The 20,266-nt window shown below is 37.0% G+C and overlaps 2 long non-coding RNA genes across 2 annotated transcripts in view; both read right to left on the bottom strand.

Moving 5' to 3' along the window:
* Window positions 1-9,699: 9,699 nt before the first annotated feature.
* On the bottom strand, window positions 9,700-18,246 carry LOC116087572. Its single transcript, XR_004117489.1, has 4 exons — window positions 18,209-18,246; window positions 13,717-13,786; window positions 12,255-12,356; window positions 9,700-9,802 (listed from the first exon to the last, which is right to left on the bottom strand). It is a non-coding gene; the product is annotated as an uncharacterized LOC116087572 (long non-coding RNA).
* The window catches only part of LOC116087573, a 41,950-nt gene continuing 39,930 nt past the window's right edge, over window positions 18,247-20,266 (bottom strand). The window contains exon 6 of the long non-coding RNA XR_004117490.1: window positions 18,247-18,287. This is a non-coding gene — a long non-coding RNA (uncharacterized LOC116087573). The remainder of the gene's footprint in view (window positions 18,288-20,266) is intronic.

Raw genomic sequence — 20,266 nt, 5'->3', positions numbered from 1 at the left:
AGATGTGGACCCTCTGTTAAAAGTGGAATTTATAAATAATTTTGGATAATTTTATATGTTAAAATAGACTCTGCTGTTGAGCTATTAATTTTTATCATAAGCATATCATTAGCAGTTCTCTATCTAATCCATCACAGGGTCCTCTCCACCTGCTGGAACTATTCTGTTTATTTTTAAGATTGTAATTTAATTATATTTCTCCCTTCTCTTTTCTTCCTCCAAACCCTCCCATATACCCAATCTTCCAATCTCCTTAAAATTCAGAACCTCTTGTTTTATTAATTGCCAGTGCATACAAGTATGTATTTATCTATACATATTTATTACAAAATACGAACATCTGAGTCTGAATAATTTTAGTTCTTTCTTCCCCACCCTCCCTACTCCTCTCCTCCTCTGTTGTTTCCTCTCCTCTTTTCTTCCCTCTCCTCTCCTCCTCTCTTCTTGCTTCCTTCTTTGTTCCTCATTCTTTGTTTTATTATTCTATTTTATGTTTCACTGTTTTCCTTTTCCCTCTATTTTTCTTTCTGTTACTTGGGCATTAATGTTGAAGTTTCATCTTATCAGTCATTCGGAGGTCCGATGGACCTCTGCTTTCTGTTAAGTACAGCTGTACTATCTACAACTGAGGTGTATGTAGTGAACAAGTGAACGCCAGCATTGGAGTTGAGGCATACCCCCTAAGAGTACGCTTACAGTATGACATCCTCATGACAGTGGCAGACTAGCCATTGACGCCTGCTTTTGAAAAATTACATCGTCATCACAAATTTTACTGAGGGCAACAGATCCTTAGTCAATGAGGAAAATTTTGGCAGTGATGAAAATTTTTAATTTGTCCAAGGCTATGCCTTTTTAATTTCCTTCAACATTATGCCAAGCAGTGGGGCTCATTGGATCCATCAGAAAAGCATCTGACTGTAGATTTTCTACTACTTCAATCTCCTGATCACAACCTCTTAGAAGAAGCTTTTTGGCCAGTGCTGCTGTGAACTTGAACATATGGCTCCACATTTGGTGCAGAATAGTCACTGTCAGAGAAGGGAACAGTAAGAGACATCCTGTTGTCAGTGTAGTCTGTTCTAATGTTAAAGATCCTTTATTCTCAGTTTTGCTAGCAAAAATTTAGTGTTTGATTGTTTCCGTTTTATTTAAGGTTATTCTGCCCTTAAGGAAAATAAAAATGAATGAAATAGGAAAATGGGAAGATGCTCAGTGCTCTGAGACCACAGCCTGTGTATTTATTTTATTTTTTTATTTTTATTATTTATTTATTTATTATTTATTTATTGTGGGTGTTCCCTCAGTCGTTTTAATGTCACATAGTGGCAAGTTGGGTCTTACATTAAAATTTAATCTTCCTTGAGCTAGAACTTCCTTTTTTTACAGATATTTTCTTTATTTACATGTCTTATGACATCTCCTTTCCCAGGTCTCCTCTGAAAAAAATAAAAAATAAATAAAAATAAAACAAAACAAAACAAAAACAAAAACAAAACAAAACCCTTGTTCCCTTCCCCTCCCCCTGCTTGCCAACCTACCCTCTCCTGCTTCCTGGCCCTTGTATTCCCCTACACTGGGGCATAGAACCTTCACCGGACCAAGGGTCTCTCCTCCCATTGATGACCGACTTGGCCATCCTCTGCTACATATGCTGCTGGAGCCATTAGTCCCACCATGTGTACTCTTTGGTTGGTGGTTTAGTCCCTGGGAGCTCTGAGAGTACTAGTTAGTTCATATTGTTGTTTGTCCTAAGGGGCTACAAACTCTTCAGCTCCTTGGATCCTTTCTCTAGTTCCTTCATTGAGGACCCTGTACTCAGTCCAGTGGATGGCTGTGAGCCTCTCAATCTGTATTAGTTGGGTACTGTCAGAGCCTCTCAGGAGACAAGTGTGAGATTATCCATAATAGTGTCTGTGTTTTTAAAACTAGGGAATGAAGGGAGTTGTTGTCTCCAGCACTATGTGGCTTATAAGGCTTTTTGACACAGATCCTTCCTCTACACATACTTCTTCAACTGGTTATTTTTAAAAGCTTATGCAGCTTTTAATGGGTAATTTGGCTGGAGCCTGCCATAACCTGCCCTTTATAAATAATAAATATGCATGTATGCATGAAAAACCAATTAATGAAAAAAAGAGGCCAGAAATTTGCAAGAGCATAGAAGGGATATATGGGAGACTTTAGAAGGACAAAGGAGAGAGGAGGGAGAATATATAAATATATCATAATTTCAAAAATAATAGCAATCATAAAACATAGAAATCAACTTTTAATTAAAAGTGAAGGAAGCATTGGTCTTCACAAGGATTTTTTTCACTTTTCCTCCTCCTCCTCCTCCTCTTCCTCCTTCTTTTATTCAACCTCCTTCTTCTTGGATTGGGGTTTTAATTTATTTTGTTATTTTGTTTCATTGAAAAGTTTGATTATGTAATCCAGGCTAACCTTGTAGTTACAATTTCTTGTCTCAGCCTTCAAAGTGCTAGACTTACATGTGAGTACCACGATGTCTGGATGAATAAAATTTGCATGCATGTCAAAATGGTTTCTTTAGTTAATAATTATCTAAAAGTAATTGTTTTAATTCACTATAGCTAAAGGAAAGTATATTTTTTAGATGTCAATTTATTTCTATAAGCTAGAAAAAAACATAGATGGTAGAAAAAATCATGGAGGACACAGGGCAACTTCCCCCCATTTATAAAGTCTGAGATGCTTCCTCGGTGCCTGAACAAAACAGGCTTGTGCTGTACTGATCTTAATTTCACAACTATTATTCACATTTGGACTGAGTCTATGGGCACATTCCAGTGCATCTTTCACTCAAAATAAAATCATATTTTGATTTATTATAGATTATTTTTGGCTGGAATATTTTACCTAAAAACCTTCCTTTTGTATCATAGAGAAGTCATTTTCTTCCAATGTTCTTATTTCATTCGAAACCCAAATGCATAGATTTTCAGCAATTGTCTGATCAGCAGCTTTTGGTAGAGAAATGTTTGAGTCCATGAAGTTCTATTCGAGTCTGATTTTAATGTTAATACGCCTTAGTTTTCTCGCCAGGAGGAAATCTGGTCCTATGGCACTTCTTTGATGGATACATTTTTCAGGAACTTTGTATTATTGGGTATCATTCTGTGACATTGTCTACTCTCGTGACAGATTTTCTCAAAAACATTAAAATAATTAATATGTCACAATCTTTAAATGTGATCTGATGTCTGCAGGATTCAGCAGAACAATACTCATTATGCCACTAATGTTTCTAGAACTTTGTACATGGACATATTTTAAAGCAGGTTTCCTCTTTACATTTTATTCAATTGATTCTTTCAGGCATCAGCTTAAAGCATGAAATGTGTCCCTAACTTGTTTATTCTATTGCTGATGAAGTATTGTTTTATCCAGAATAATGTTGATTTAGAATCATAACACATTTTTGGTGAACATCTGCATTTGCCTTCAAATGCAGAACTTAAGTAACCTAATGTAGAAGAAAAAATTCTGATAAGGAACTACTACATGACATTATAAATAGGTCTGATGGAATGTTTGCTATAAATTATGAATGTGGATGTCTAAGTAATCATATACTTTTTTCTCATTTAGAAAAAAAAAGACTATGCGGAACACTGAGAGTGGATAACAAATACTGCTCACACCTCAAATTTCACTTTTCCAACAGATTTACTCATGAAATGCTTAAAATTATCATTTTCAAGTGATAAAATAAAAGTTGACTCCATTCATTACTGTTTTACCCTATAAGATTTTTAATGCAAGAAAACACCCCTTCAACTCCAGGTTCCCATTTCCTTTCGAAAGTGAGTATCATAGTTTGTCAATTGTCCTTCTAGTTTAGTCACCTTTTAAATATAATTACTTAGAGAACATTATATTTATTAATTATATTTAAAACCAATGTTGAATGATTTCATAGTATATACCATCATATTTTTGGTAGCCTAGATTTTTGTTTTAAATCAGAACATTTTAAATTCATCAGCTTTTCTACAGTCTGGCTTCAAACATTTACCAGAGTAGAAAAGTGGTGACTTGAGGCAAGGGGAAGATGACTGTGGTTGTTTTCTATATAGTTCTGTTTCTCTCTTAGTATAAGCTAAACTCATCCTAAATTATTTGAACAAATACTTTGGATTTTCTTTAGCTCTCTCTGTTGTAGGTTTCTTTGGTGTTAATCAAGGAAACAAACAAGCAACCAGCCAACAAACTAACTAACCATCTACATACTCACACACCCAACAAGACTGCTAGACAATTAACTGCACAATTATTTAACTAACCACCTAAGAAATCAACCAAACAACATAGTCACCCAGCTAGTGAATGAACGACACAATCAGCCACCTGTGGCAATCAGTTTAACTAATCAGCTAGTTATTCAACTAAATAACAGCCAACCAGTCAACCAAGCAACCAAACTGCCAGTCATCCAACCAACCAACTAAACAGCCAATCAACCAATTAACCAACAAGCTAAGTCCCAAGTAATTAACAACAACATCTGAGCCTTTAGGGAGGCAGTGTTTCTCTGTTAATTTTGTGGACAGCTTTTAGTTGCTTTTGACCAATACTGAAGTGAAACGAAGAACAAGACAATTGTGAAAGTATATAGAAGAGTCTATAATTAGTCCATGGGTCTTTATTTCTATACCTTGTAAGCATAACAATCTCTGTATGCAAGGTTGTGTTCTGAGACATCAGACTAAGCTCTAGATTCCAAATTTTGAGGAAACTAATCGGCATACATACAGAGCACTCTGTTTTTCCAATAATTAGCAAATTACTCAAAATGAAAGTCAACAACTTCCCTTATAGGAATATTCATAAGCATCAGGAAAATGATGCTAGTAAGATATACAAAGCAAAGGCAACCAAAAAGGAGGAAAAAAAGCATGCAATGAAAAGACACAGATGGAGAGATTGTAGATCTTACTGTGAAGCAGAGCTGAGTGCCATCTATCGACACACTAGTGGTCTCCGAAATACTGCAAAAGCTACTTGACTGAATCCTCTGGAAACAGGGCTCTTGGGCTCCTGTGAAATTTGCCCCTGTGTATTGATGCAGCAGATAAGTATTATCAGTGTTATTATCTTTCTTTGAACTAACTCATTCTCTCCCTTTCACTATGCTACCCACTTTGCCAAGAAATCTCACTTTCAATTACACATACATCATAACGTTTACACATTAGTTTCACTTGCCTCTGGTTAATAATTCACCATATATTCAAACATCCATCAACATAAAATCAGCATAAGAACTTTTATGAATCCCTTTATCATCAGCACATTTGAAATGCTTATATAATCCACTCTGGATTCATATAGGAACTTGGTTAATAGCCCTTAAAGTTACTATAAACCTTGGTTGCTTTCAATCATTGGAATATTATTCATGTTTTCAGACTGAGCACATTTTTGGTAATTGTTAAGGTTTAAAACCACTGGAATATAGATGACATTATCCTTAAAATGTATAAAATTTTATAATGTTCTCCATAGTCAGAGAGTCTTTACAGAGTTCTGTCCTGTAAACACTAATGCTATTTTATATCCATCTTGATTGTAGTTTGAAATTGAAGATTCATATATGTGATGAGGTATTTTTCTACCTCCTATCTATCTATCTATCTATCTATCTATCTATCTATCTATCTATCTATCTATCTATCTATTCTCTCTCTCTTTCTTTCTCTCCAAAATATGTTTGATCTGGGATCTCTTTTTCTCTTTTTTGATGTTATTCATTTATTTTTATTTATATGAGTACACTATAGTTATCTTCAGATACACACCCATAAGAGTGCATTAGAACCCAATATAGATAGTTGTGAGCCACCATGTGGTTGCTGGGAATTGAATTCAGGACCTCTGGAAGAGCAGTCAGTGCTCTTAAGCACTGAGCCATCTCTCTCCAGCCCTCTTTTGTTCTTTCTTCCTCTCCTTCCTTCCTTCCTTCCTTCCTTCCTTCCTTCCTTCCTTCCTTCCTTCCTTCCTTCCTTCCTTCCTCTCCCTCTCCTCTCTCTCTCTCTCTCTCTCTCTCTCTCTCTCTCTCTCTCTCTCTCTCTCTCTCTCTCTCTCTTCTTTCCTTTTTTCTATCTTCTCTTTCCTTTTCTTCAGCACTATAATTTGGAGCCTGGGATTTGCTCATATCAAGCAAGTACTCTTCTTTTTATTGGATATTTTATTTATTTGAATTTCAAATGTTATCTCCTTTCCCAGTTCCCCTCTTCAAACCCCCTATCCTATCCCCCCTACCCCTGATTCTTTGAGGGTGCCTCCTCATAAATGCATCCACTCCTACCTCACTACTCTGGCATTTCTTTACACTGGGACGTCAAACCTTCACTAGACCAAGGGCCCCTCTTTCCACTGATGCCAGATAATGTCATCCTTGGCTAAAAATGCAGCTAGAGCCATGGGTCCCTTCATCTCCATGTGTACTCTTTTGTTAATGATTTAATCCCTGTGAGCTTGGGGGGGGTCTGGTTGGTTGATATTGTTGGTAAGCAAGTACTCTTAAAGGTTGATAAGAAGAGAATGAGAGAACATGAGGGCAGACCAATAAGATGCTTTACCTATTTCATTTGCATCTGAGCCTGTCCTTCAATGAAGTTACCTGTTTTTCCTGGGATGCAACAGTGATGTATTTGAAAATGGTTTGAGCTATTAAGAAATAATTGCATTTATTGAAAACAGCAATAAATATGACAAGAATGATGCCAAATGTATTTCAGATGATGTAATTCTTCTGGTGGTTTCTAATCTTTTCACTGTATGTGGACTAGTCAAGGACCAAGACACAATTTGACAGAGTCTGATCCCTATAATTAAGTTACAATATTTCCTGCCCAGCTTTATCCACATCTTCAAAAAGACAGAAATAGTGTGAGAAGGGATAGAATCACATCAGATCATTCCACTCCTCCCTTTACTCATTCCTCACAAAAGGAGGCATAAACACTGCTGATCCACAGTGTGCATGCTTAAATTAAGTTCTATCATACAGAAAGAGAAGTTGATATTGGGCCCACACCCCCAAGGACTTCATAAATTAATCATACAGCTATGAACCAGTCATTGCTATAGTCAATAAATACACTCAGTTTACTGACCTTAACTAGTGTGATGACCTTGGACAAGTTACAACTCAGGTCTGATTTAAAGTTGCATATCCAACTCTATTAAGTCCTTTTGGTGAATCTATGCCTTTCAGTTCTAGGGACTAGAACAGTGATGCTCATCCTTTTTTATGCTAGAGTCCTTTAATATTATTCCACATGTTATTGTGACAGACCCCAACCATAAAATTATTTTATTGCTATATCACAATTGTAATTTTGCTACTGTTATGAATTTTAATGCAAATATCTACTATTCAGGATATCTGATATGCAGCTCTCTAATGGGATCATGGCCCACAAATTGAGAACTGCTGGATGAGAGCAATGCTCTGGGTGAATATCTGCACATTTGAAGAGATTAAGTGAGACACTAAGACTCTTTTCATTGGATTATATAGTTAGTTGAATATACAGGGCATAGAAGGTTTATTTCTTTAACTTTTAGAATATAGAATTATTTTATGTTCAGGTTTTAATTTTAATGTTCTCTTTTTATTATTCTCCCACTCTCTTCTCATTTCTCCTTGTGTTACTTTTTCCAGGGATGACCGAGTCTCATGTAGTCTAGGCTAGTCTTGAACTCATAGTTAAAGCTATCCTATGCCACATCATTTTCTTTTCTTTACCACTCAGGTACTAGGAGTACAAGGATTATTCACCATTGTAGATCTCTAATGATATTCACTGATATCATTGAAATAAAACATAGTTACTCCAATTATACAAAATGGTAGCCAATGGTGATTGCAATGGCATATGATCCATACATCCTTTTCACAGTGATTGCTATTCAGAATTTCCAGAAGCTGCCATTTCTCTTGTGTGTTTCCTATAAGACACCAATAGAGCAATATACAGCAATTGTGACCATTGAAGCTGGCCCTGTCTGTCATGAAGCATCCATGATGTGAAGTTGCCAAAGAATGAAGTCTAATATTAGTTTATCCGAGCTCTTTAGAGACCCCATTCCAAGCTTGATTCACAAAATCCTTAGTAAGTCAATATTGTTCCCAGATACCAGATGAAGAACTAAAGATAGTACTACTGGGACAAAGTTAGTGATGTGCTTGGTGTAGCTGGGTTTCAGCCCTTGTTTTATCTTAATTCTTTATTTAACTAGTTTACTAGGTGTGTTGAGCATATACAAATGTGAATGTGTGTGTGTGTGTGTGTGTGTGTGTATGTGGTCTTAGTGTATGTTTTTTTCTTTAGAGATGGGTTGTAATTGTTTGTGTGGCATTATTTCATCTTTTTATTCTCGTGACTTTTTTCTGCCAAATATAATGTCTCTGTGTGCAAGCCAGGCATATAGTGGTACAAAGTTTTTCTTTAAATTGGATACTACAAAAAGCTATCTATGGTAATGATGAAGTAAGTGTATTATGCACAGCATTCCTGTTTTCCCCATATCCCATAAAGTGTAAGCACTTTCAGTGAAGATCTATTTTCTATTAATTTTCAATATCACCTACCTTTAAAAAATTATTACTAAATACTTGCTGGATCAACAAATGAACAAAGCACTTTATATTATTAGATTGTTAAGCTATTAAGTTTTCCTGTCAAGCAAAGCTTGAGGCTCAACCACTACTTATGAATATACAGAACACCAAGTGTGAGCCAGGAAAGAGTATAGAGCAATGAGTAATATTGTAGCGTTCTCTCTCTCAGCATTCTCTCTCTCTTTCTCTCTCTCTCTCTCTCTCTCTCTCTCTCTCTCTCTCTCTCTCTCTCTCTCTCTCTCTTTCTCTCTCTCTCTCTCTGTGTGTGTGTGTGTGTGTGTGTATGTGTGTATGTGTTTAGAGACAAATGCATGCATAAAACACACACTCACACACACACATATATCTTACTCTTGGTAAATGATAGGCTAGATAAATGCACACATATATACGCATGTGCATAGATACTTCTTTATATTTCTCACACTGGTGGAAGACAGCCTTACTGGACCTTAACTCACTGTCATCTAGCAACTATTTATCTGACAGTCATCACTCCTTCACTTGAATTAACATGAAAAAAGAGACAGCAAGTGAGCTTGCTTTATTTTAGTATGACCCTGTGGGAAATAACTCTCTTCAAACATGAAAATTCTTAGTTTTTATAAACTTGCACATGAAACTTTTCTTTGATCCTAAGGCCCATGAATATAAGAGAGAAAATAAGTAATTTGGTCTGTGGGCCTTCTGGCATAGATGTGAATTAGTGCTTAGTGATGTAACACCCTGTCTTCGTGTTTATCCCTAGCACCGTGTGCTAGCATCTCCTTATCTGGTAATATTCTCTGTCCCCCCACTCCTGTCTCATGAGGTATCCATCCATCTGAATATACCCTGGGCTAAAACAGAAACACATTCAGGATCAGATTTTGCCTGTAGTTTTTTTTTCCATGTCAACTTTTACTAACTTCAAAGAGAATTTTGCAGAATGTCTGCCACAGCAATTACTCAGCTATGGGCCACGGGCATTATTGCACCTAGACAGTACTTTTCCAGACTGATGGACAGTATTTTTATAGCTGCTCATAGAAAAATAAAACCACTTATTACAATTTTACTTTTATTCTGTCATGGTTCAGTAGAGGTGGATATGAACCATCTTTTCTTCAGAGTTGAACTAATCGGAAAGACTTTGCGATAGCTGGTGCTCTAAGAACAAAAAAAGGAATACATATATAAATCTTAAGTTTATGACAACAGATATTAAAATACATAGCTGAATTATGAATAATATAATAAGAAGGGGAGCCTATTAACTCTGTACATATAACTTGGCTTATATATGCTGTATTTTTAAAAACTATTCTCCTAAAGACTGTTAAGTTTCTCTCTCTCTCTCTCTCTCTCTCTCTCTCTCTCTCTCTCTCTCTCTCTCTCTTATATGCTATACTGTAAAGTATGATACTCCAAGCAATAACAGTTTACTAAAACATAGTGATGATACGTAATTATACTGACAAAAGTGAAAGATCACAGGAACATGCCAGCACAGACCTGTTTGCTATTCAGCAACAAGTTCATAGGAAAGGTTGTAGGATTTGCTTATTCTCCACCTTTTACGTAGAAAGACCTGCATTGCTTCATGATAGGCTATGACATCAGCCTCCATCTAACCCTTGGCTGTCATCTTTATAACTATATCAATCTTTTATATTTGCTTTAGGGTGCTCTAAGAAATGCCAGGGGTAATCCATTTATAAAGGAAAAAAAAAAGGTTTATTTTCCTCAGATTCATATGGTTCTGGCACTGTTTTGAATGGGTATTTATGTTATTTTGGATCAAAGAAATGGGTTAAGTGGCCATGGATAGGCAGTTCACCACAGAGGTGGCATACATCAGAACGCAGTTGCTCTTTCTGTTTAAGAGCACATGCTTCCAGACAGGGATGCCTCCCACTACGCACTACCTCCACCTCTTCTGCTTAGTCCCATAGTGAGGAGTGAGAACTTGCCATCTAGATCTTTAGGATTGTTGGACATTGACAGTTTCTCCAGATCGAACAGAATTTTAAATTGGAGTCAGAGCTGCAGACATCTGCATTTCCTGCTATAATTGCTTTTACTGCTGTACCTTTCGAAATTGAAATTTACTTATGAGGATTAAATAGAACACATAAAATCCTTACAGATTTGCTTTGGCATAGGTGTTCTAAATATTTTTTTCTACTATTTCACTTGCTTCATTCCTTCCCTTCCTCTCTGCTCCCTTGTTTTTCATTTCCTTGGTCATTCTGTGTGGTGTTTCCATTAAGGTTTTACACTCTAGGTAAAGAGGAGCTATGTGGTACCTAAATCTAGTTTCTACTCCTCATTGTGTCGAAGACTGTATACTCTGCTTCTCTACATTATAGTTACACCATATTCACAGAGAGGACTGTGTACTGTCCCTTCTTTACATTTCTTGTGCAGACCTATGAGCCAGGAGGTACTAAATGCTGGTAAGAATGTCTGGTACTGGGTGAGTATCCTGGGGATGCTTCTAAAGGAGTTGCTAGGGGTAAGTGGTTGGGAACAGAGTGATGTTGGTCAGAGTACAGATATTCAGTTGGATGAACAGTTTCTATGGACCTGATATATACATCCTGAGCGATGAATTGTGTGCTGATTAATTTGATTGTGATAATCACTATATGATGCCTGCATGCATTGTTCATTATTTATGTACATGCCATCTTTATTTTGAGGCACAAATCTTTTAGAGAGTGTAAAAGACAGAGAAATACTGAGTAAGGGGGAGAAGTTGAGGGGGAATAGTTCATCTCTAAGTCAGTCTACAGGATCTATGGTTAATTTTAGCAAAGAAGTTGCCACATCTAAGTAAAATGGGGAGTTGATCCTGTATCTTTAACCAGAAAAGACAACATTTGTTGGGAATAAGCTGAAAACCTACAAATCAATGCAACCAGTCAATTGGCTGTTAAATAGAGACCCAGGAAAGCATCAGCTAGAGAACTCAAGTATCTCTTGAATGCTGTCAAGATTCTATTGCCTGGTTCATGTGCAGTTCTCTACTGAGCTACTTGTTTTATGTTACCCAAGACGACTAGATAGCACCCAGCATATATGTCTATGGAAATGTGAACTCTAAAATGGTACAGGCACCTTATACATGGATACAAGGTTAGAAAGAAGAAAGCCAGTCACAAAAGCCTACCACTTTCTGTAAGAATGCCTTCTCCTTTGATAGGAAGAAGAGTGCAAGGCTTACACTCTCTAAACAGATAGCAGATGAGATGATAGAGAAGATGCGGGGTTTCATATGTGAAGTCTAAATGTAAGGGGAGAGGAAGTAAAATATGAAACCACTGAGGGTCACATCAAATTTATATTTTATCCTATGCCTCTTTGTCTACAGGAAAACAATGACAACAACAACAATATATATATATATATATATATATATATATATATATATATATATATATATCTTCTTTCTTCCCTCTTATCCACATGCCAGCTACCTTTCTGAATAGATTACATGTAGCCATGTGAGAACTGAATGGTATGAGACGTTTGTAGCATATTCTTAGGAAAAGAAGAAGCACTGGCTATTCAATTCTTCAGTGCGTGTGTCACAGAAGAGTTTGAAAGAAGGCATTACCGTTTGGGATAGGGATGGGTCTTTCAATCAGAGACTCTGTGCCTTTTCGAACACTCTGGCCCCGATTTACGAAGCACGCTGTCTTGTCTCAGCAGATGCCTTCTGCATGAGAGAAGAACATTTACGTCCCTTCAGTCTGGAACATTAAAACAAATGCTGATAGTTCAAGGTTAATAGATGCATAAAACAAAAGTAATTCTGTGTCAAAGCTGAAATGACAGGCGATTTGACTTGAGGCAGCTTCACAATCACTCTTTCACATGAGCTCCGTGCTGAGCCCAGGCAAAGGCGTTTCGTTTCTGACATTTACTTGTCAGGAAAGTATGACAATAGAGATTGTTTCTATCTCTTCAGCTCCCAGATGTTAACCTTCTAGCTTTAGTTAGTAATTGGGGCTCTTTGGAGCTTTAACATTTTCTATTGATTCAATAGAAGCGATAACATTTCCAATCATAAGACAGCGTTATAGAAATATCAAGCAATTCACACATCAGAATGTTTGATAGCTGGGCTCACCGCATTAATTTCTGTCACCTTTGCCAAGAACCCTTTATCCTCCTTTTATACTGAAGGACACCTGGGGGTAGTTGCTGCCACTTTTATTGTTCAATAAAGTAGACAAAAGTTTCAATTAACAACCATAGGGCCTCTAGGAAATTGTGAATGAGAATATATTTTACTCATTTACTGTATTTCTTTTTCTTAATGTGCAGTCTGTGGCTTCAAGGCTATATTTCACTCAGCTTGTGCTCACATGCACACAGGCACACATGCTCAAACATACACACACGCACACACACACACACACACGCATGCATGCATTCATAGTTATCTTAATTTAACTTGATGTGATTTGTATTGTACTATTCAACAAAGGAGAGCCAGAATGGGCAGTGAGGAGGCTGAGAAGATTCTGAAATGAGAACCAAAATTCCGATGAGCAACAAGAAGGCTTCTAGACTCCAGTCTGCCTAATGGAGGCAGGATATTTCGTTCATTTCACATCTTTTTCTGTGACTCTGAGAATGAAGGATAAGAGATTTCTCTTTCTCTCTGTAAATGGATACCTTGATAAGAGAAAAAAAATACATATCTAATGCCATGCACTTACTTTTATCCTTATTATTCTATTGTGTGTTTATATTATGAAACTGAACTTTTATTAACAGAAATTTGAAAATGTAAACAGGAAAAGCAATGTGTTCTATATGAAAAAGTCCAAAGACACTCCATAGATTCTCGAGACAAACTGTTTTGTCTTACTTCATCCCAACACTTGCACTTCTGTATAAATAACCTTTTCGGTGTTTCTCCCAGACTGTGGATGATTTTAACTCCACAATTTTTCAGATGATATTTCTCTCAATATCATGAAATCTTAACCCAGCACCATTTCACATTCACCATTTCTGTGTAGCAACCTGAAACTAATGTTTATGTTTTTGCACAATGTAAAGCTTACCTTGGTCATTTCTTCTCTCTCAAGATCTTTAATTGTATAAACAGTCCTGATGTCAAAAGATCCAACTCTTCTAAAGAACAGATATTTTTAATTACAAAACAATGTATTGAATTTTATAAGCTCATATGCTTTAGCTATATAATCAGTTTTAATATAAACATAAAACATTCACTGACTTACACAGGCCCTGTGTGTGACTTGTTGTGTTATCTCATGGATATCTTTGCTATCTTGCCCTATTTTTATGTTGTATGAAGTATCTATATTATCTTTATTAAAAGTTTCTCATACATGAATATAACTACTAGATAAAAAGAAATTGTTCCAATTATTGAAGCTGCTATCCTGTGCACTTTAACATTTTAATGAAGGAGATATTGTCAATGCTTATTGATCTCTATATCTGAAATGCCCACTGTCTAGGAAACTAGGGCATCTTAGTCAGAGAGCCTTTGGATGTCAAAGAGCCTTGGAGGACAGCACAGTAGGACTTCCCATAAGCCCCTGGGGTCTAGAGAGTTGGGCCTCAGAACATGATGTTAACGTTCCTGAAACATAACACTTCACACTTTCAAAGTCATTTCCAAGTATTCTCCTAAAAGATTATTTGACAACTGATTAGTTTAATTGCATTGTAGGTTGTAATAACTTATTTGTTCTGTCTATAAAAGGGTATTGGAAAGGAGACACATGGTCAGTGGCTACATGTGCATACTCCTCTTGGAGAGTACCAGAGTTCTTTAGCCAAAAGCCATGCTGGGCAACTAGTAATATCTTGATCTGTTACTTTTGACTTTCTCAGGCATCTACACACACATACACAAACACAGACACACACATAAACAATTAAAAAGTAAAAGTCAATCTGTTAAGAAAATAATAATGTTATATTCTCTTTTTATTTCACTGAATAAATTTATGCCTACAAAAAAAGTAGATCAGGAAGCATTTTCACTCAGCCATTATTGGTTTGATAATGTCATCAACACACAGAGACGAGTTGGATGTTAGTAGGTGCTATAATCACAACAAAGAAGATAAAGCAGAGTTTCCACCCAGTCAATCTTACTGGTGAATTCATCATGTCTGCTCACTGGGTTAGGAAAAACACTGTCCCTACTCCTAGGGTAATCTATAGCCTGGTGTAGCCTTAAGCCTCCCAGGGTGGTCAATGACAACGTTTCATTTATATCACCTGGGAGATAGTTAGGCATGTACCCAGGTGCACTACCCAAGAAGCCTGAAATGGAAGTGACATTTTATCAAGCATCCCCGAGATAATTATAACTTCAATAAACTGTGTTTCATGCTGGCACAAATATGCCCTCTGTCTGCAAACTTGCTCCTTTTCCTCTAAACACATTTACAGACAATTGTTACCCTCATGTATTTATTAACTGACAGGCAACGATCAGCACTATCAGCTGGTAGCTGCCATGTAAAACCAAGAATTTGTTCTACTCGATTTTCTGTTGCTTCAAGAAACACTAAGACCAAGAGCAAGTTGGGGAGCAAATGGAGGTTTTGTCTTCACCTGGTTTCCTTATTCTGTTCAGGGCTCCTGTCTAGGAATGGTACTACCCAAAATGCAGTGGTTCCTCTTTATCAATTAACAATTTTAAATGTTCCTCCACAGACATGCCTATAACCCGAAGAGATCTAAGAAATTCCCCAACAGGGACTTTCTCAGATGACACTTGGCTGTGTCATGTTGGCAGGTAGTGCTAGCTAGAAGAGAGCCTAGTATACCCATTGAACAACTCAAGCCATACTTTTACACGGTAAACTATATAAGAAAAGAGTGGCTTCATGTTGTCAGTGTGGAATATATTTAGGTTTTCTTGAACACATATTAATGAGAAAATTACTAGTCACTAATGTTCAAAATGATATAAAAGACCTGTGAACACATCTTAATATGACTTTTTTTTTTTGTTCAGTAACTATTTCTGAGAAAAATTTAGAAGGCAAAGTGGAATTCTGATGTTGTTTCACAGATAAGCTATGGTTGGGTAAGCAGAAAGTCTACGTGGCTTTCCTCCAGTCAATTGTAATGCCCTCTTTATGTTTCATTGAGTTGACCTCTTCTGCCTCCCCGAAGGAGAGAGCTTCCCATCTTGGAGGCTCTGTTATACCAGCAGACAGACATTTTTTTTTTCACTCCCAGTGTAGAAGTCAGACACCACGGTTAGGAAACCAAACAAATGTGCAATTTGTCAGTCCTCGGATAGAGTGTTTTTGCCCTCAGATTCAAAATGGTTTTCATTTATTCATGTAAAAAAGCAGCATTTCAGCGATAGTTGTAATATTTACTTATCTGGTTTGCTTGTGATGGATAACAAATGTATCCAGAAACTCCATGCATCAAAAAGATGCCACTCCATAAACTGGCAATATAATTCCATATTTCAATAAAAACAGATACAATTCAAAATGCCTCCAATAGTTCCAAAAGCAATTATGGCATTTCAGAAGTAAACATTACAAACAAGTTCATAACCACCCATCAAAATTATTTCACCAGGGCATGTTAAGAAAACATCTGCTACAATTTATGCATTTTGAGTTTTTCTTCTGAGAACACAGTGCTTCTAGCAAGCCCTAGAGTCTAGACTGGAGTCAAACTGTTTGCCATTTGCCTAAGAAAAGATATAACTTCTCTCAGCTGTACTCAATTCTTTCACTATAATGAAGGCATACAATTCACATTTTCATCCCAAGCAACTAGACTTGACCAGAACCATCTGCAGGGGAAGTGTCTAAGATTAGCAGTCTTATTCCTCTGCCTGAAAGAATAGTGGTATAAACTCCTTTTAGACGCTGGAAAGGGTCATTCTTCATCTACTGTCTGCAATAATGCTGAGTTATTTCTCAACTACAAGGAATGTTTCATAAATCAGAAAAGAAATAAATCTTATTAAATCAGTTGTAGATTACAGAAACCTAAAGGCAAGGTCTATTTTCTAAAGGACACTGCCGTCCTTGCCAATTTTTTATCCTTTCACTTATTTAAGAAGAGACAAATTTTTTGAGACCTAGTTAACAGATATAAGAGCATTTTCCCCCTTTTCCTGGGACGTCAAATGGCCAATAATAATAATGATAGTTCAACGATCCACTGGAAGTCAAATATAATGACATAAGGCTTTTTATATGTATAGGTTAAAATAAGAATATATGATTCATAACCAGTACCAATAGGTAAGTTTTAAGTTTTATGGTAACTTTTTCAAGAGACAAATTGCCATAGCTATTGATTCCATTCAGAAAACTAAAAAGACAGTGATGTTTTTTATATTACAAGGATATTGGAAAACAAGACAATCTTGAAATTAATATAAACAAAAACCTATTGTTAAACAGTCAATATTTTTAATAGTTCCATACCTCACTCTGTGTCTGAATAATGCCTACAGAATTCTAGTATACCTCACTCTGAGTAATGCCTACAGAATTCTAGTTTGTGTGTTTTAGTAAAAGAGAAACTAGTTTTAATGGGGGCACAGTAGAGAATATGAATGCAAAAGCTATATATGAACTTTGCCCATTACAAATAACGCATACAACAGAATAGACACTGTATAGCCTGCCTAGTCATGAAAACCTCAATATGCATGTATGTATGAATAAAGTGCATAGATTTATAGTCAACCCACTCACCACCACTTGGGCCCAGTTCACTTTTCCATCCTTGGAAATAACACATTTCACCCTTAAGAACATTGAAAAAAATTTCAAAGCATTTACCTACATCACAGAACAACAGAAAAGGGTGCACCTGCCTCTCTAGCAAGTCAGTCCAGAAATAAAGGAGTAAATGGGGAGTACGGTATCCTGTGTCATAAACTGAAAAGCATCCTAAGTTTATCCATTTACAGAGAGGGTAGGAATGGGCTTCAAAATTTTAAAGCTGAGTGGGTTTCATTTTGCTTCACCCTGGTACAAAAGCAGTGTCTTGCCTTCCCTCTCTGAAGTGAGTTTGACTGAAAGTCTGCCCCTATTCTGGGAGATACTGCAATTAGTTTACAGATTTTTTTTCATAGAACACTTTAGCTTTTAACAATCTGAGTTGACACTAGAAAGCTGACATAAGGAAATCACTACTGTAGGGATTGTCAGCATCCATGTAATTGCAACTTGTACATAAAAATCAGGGTGGTGGGGAAATGTGAAACTTGCTTCTCTTTACCACTTCATCCAGAGCATTAGCTCTACATGGCTGGCCAGTGTTTACTACCCTAGAATGTTATCTACAACTTTCTATAACCTAAAGACATCTGCATTTATATCTTCAACAAATATATACTGTTTTCAGTATCTGAGGAGCCTAATAGAACATACTTTTAGGATGCTGAAAATACCTCCCTTTCTAGACAAACAGTTTGGTTGTTCTTGTTTTCTTAAAGTGAGATGCACAGAACTTTGGGACCTTGTTTATCCTAAATAAGCTTCTCTACCATGGAGTCCCATCAGGTTCCATGGAACTACTCACATAGCACCAATAGGAAGTGTAGGATGCCGTCCCGCAGCTCCTACTTGCGTGGGGTTCCACGAACCGAGGATTTGGAAACCTGTAATGGGTGATAGAGAAAAGAGACAGACGCCAGGAGAAATGGTCTCATCAAGGCGCAACTTTACTTAGTGAACACGGAATATATATATACTTAGATAAGCACAGGCATGCATTTTACATTCAGGTGAGAACAGACATTCAGCAGGATCAAAGCTAAAACTCTAACACAAAGGATTCCAGGACGGGATAGAGAGATCAAAGGTTCACGGCTTCCTAGGGACCTGGTATCTGGTCCTTGAATCATTTACATAGGCTCCAAACCCCCAGCGAGCTAAGTCTCTGGTTTCGGATTTGAGTTCTTCCAAGAACACAGCAGGGCCACCACAAGGAAGCAAGAGAAAGGGTCATTACAGTGATGGGAGAGGCTTGGGTGGGCACGATGGCTGGAGAAAAGAAGCACCTAGCAGACTTAGATAATGAAGGGGGAGGAAATCCTTAAAGAGCAGTGACATTAAGAATTAGAGGTTCAATGAGAACTTGAATAGTTCACTTGAAAGAAGAAAACACTCCCTGAAGGGTACGGCTAGCTAGCAATCATAAGAATCCAAAAATTGAGAAAGATATATTTCAACTGGAGGAGGAAGGAGACTTATTAGCCTGCCTCTTTGCAGACAGATTAATGGTGTAATGCGGGATTAGGAACGAGAACAGGGAAGAGCCAATGAAAAGACACAGTGACTAAATCTTTAATAATAGAAATGTGGGTGCCATTGAAATGCGGGTTTGCACCAACTTCATGTCATTATAACAAAATACAAGACACAGGCTACCTATGGGAGTCAAGAGGATTGTTTTTAAATTTATAGTTCTTGAGATTCAGATACCAGAGTCATCTGAGGGGCATATGCTGAATCTTTTTTTTTTTTTTTTTAATGTCTGGGGCCAAGATCAGAAAGAGACCTTGAGAGAAAACTCTTTTTGGGATAAACAGAGACAGTAATGAAAAAGCTGGGTTGAGCGCCCCTATTTCCTACCTGAGACTGTGTAGACATGGTAGTTTGAATATTAATGGCTTTTGGAGGACTTACATCATAGGGGGTAGGCTTTGAGCCTTCAGAGGCTCAAGCTGGGCCCAATCTCTTACTTTCTTTCTGCTGTCTGAGGATCCAAATGTAGAACTCTTAACTACCTCTATAGCACCATGTCTGTCTGTGCTTTCCACCATGATGATAATGGACTAAACATCTGAACTGTAAGCCAACCACAATTAAATATTTTCCTTTATCAAGTTGCGGAGGTTGTGATGTCTCTTCCTAGCAATAGAAACCTTAGCTATACCCAAAGAGACAGTAGGATTTTGTATTTTTGATTGTTTACTTAAAAAAAAAGCCTCTGTAGCACTTTTAGCTACATTATCTGTTGTGAAGATTGCCTGGGAAAATCCATGCCTGAGGAAATAGGAATCTAGCACATAGGAGGGATCAACATTTGTGTCACCATTCCTAGTAAAATTAGTTACTCTATTGAACTATCCACACAAGTATTGTTCAGTCATTTCCTCTATTAACAAAGTTAAATCCAGTTATTGTTTTACTGTAGGCTAAGTCCTTTCAAGAAGATAAGATAGTATCTACCATTTCATTTCCAATCTCAGAACACTACTCTTGGCTTTACTTCAATGAGAAATAGAAACAAAAGCTATGGACTTCAGGCTAGGATGAGAGTCTTGTTTATAAACACAATTCTCAGAAGGAAAACTTTCCATTTAAAGAACTATCACTTTTGAAAGGTTTCAGAACTAAAGGGCCTGGAAGAATAGAGACACAGAGAAAGAGGGTTGCCTAGAGTGACCAAAAAGAATTTTAAAGGAAGGGGACATGCAAGTTGACCCTGGAGTTGATAACATACTCCTCAAGAATGAGAATACAGGAATCCTAGCTGGAACAGCAGTTGCAAAGGCCTTGAGGTTTTTATACATCTAGCTTTAGTTAAGGCATTCTTCACTGTTGGCAATTGCTGGAGCCAGAGTACAGAATC

Source organism: Mastomys coucha, unplaced genomic scaffold (assembly GCF_008632895.1).
Source record: "Mastomys coucha isolate ucsf_1 unplaced genomic scaffold, UCSF_Mcou_1 pScaffold13, whole genome shotgun sequence".
NCBI classification, from domain to species: domain Eukaryota; kingdom Metazoa; phylum Chordata; class Mammalia; order Rodentia; family Muridae; genus Mastomys; species Mastomys coucha.
Note: the sequence above shows the minus strand (reverse complement) of the source record. Positions and strands in the feature narration are given on the sequence as shown.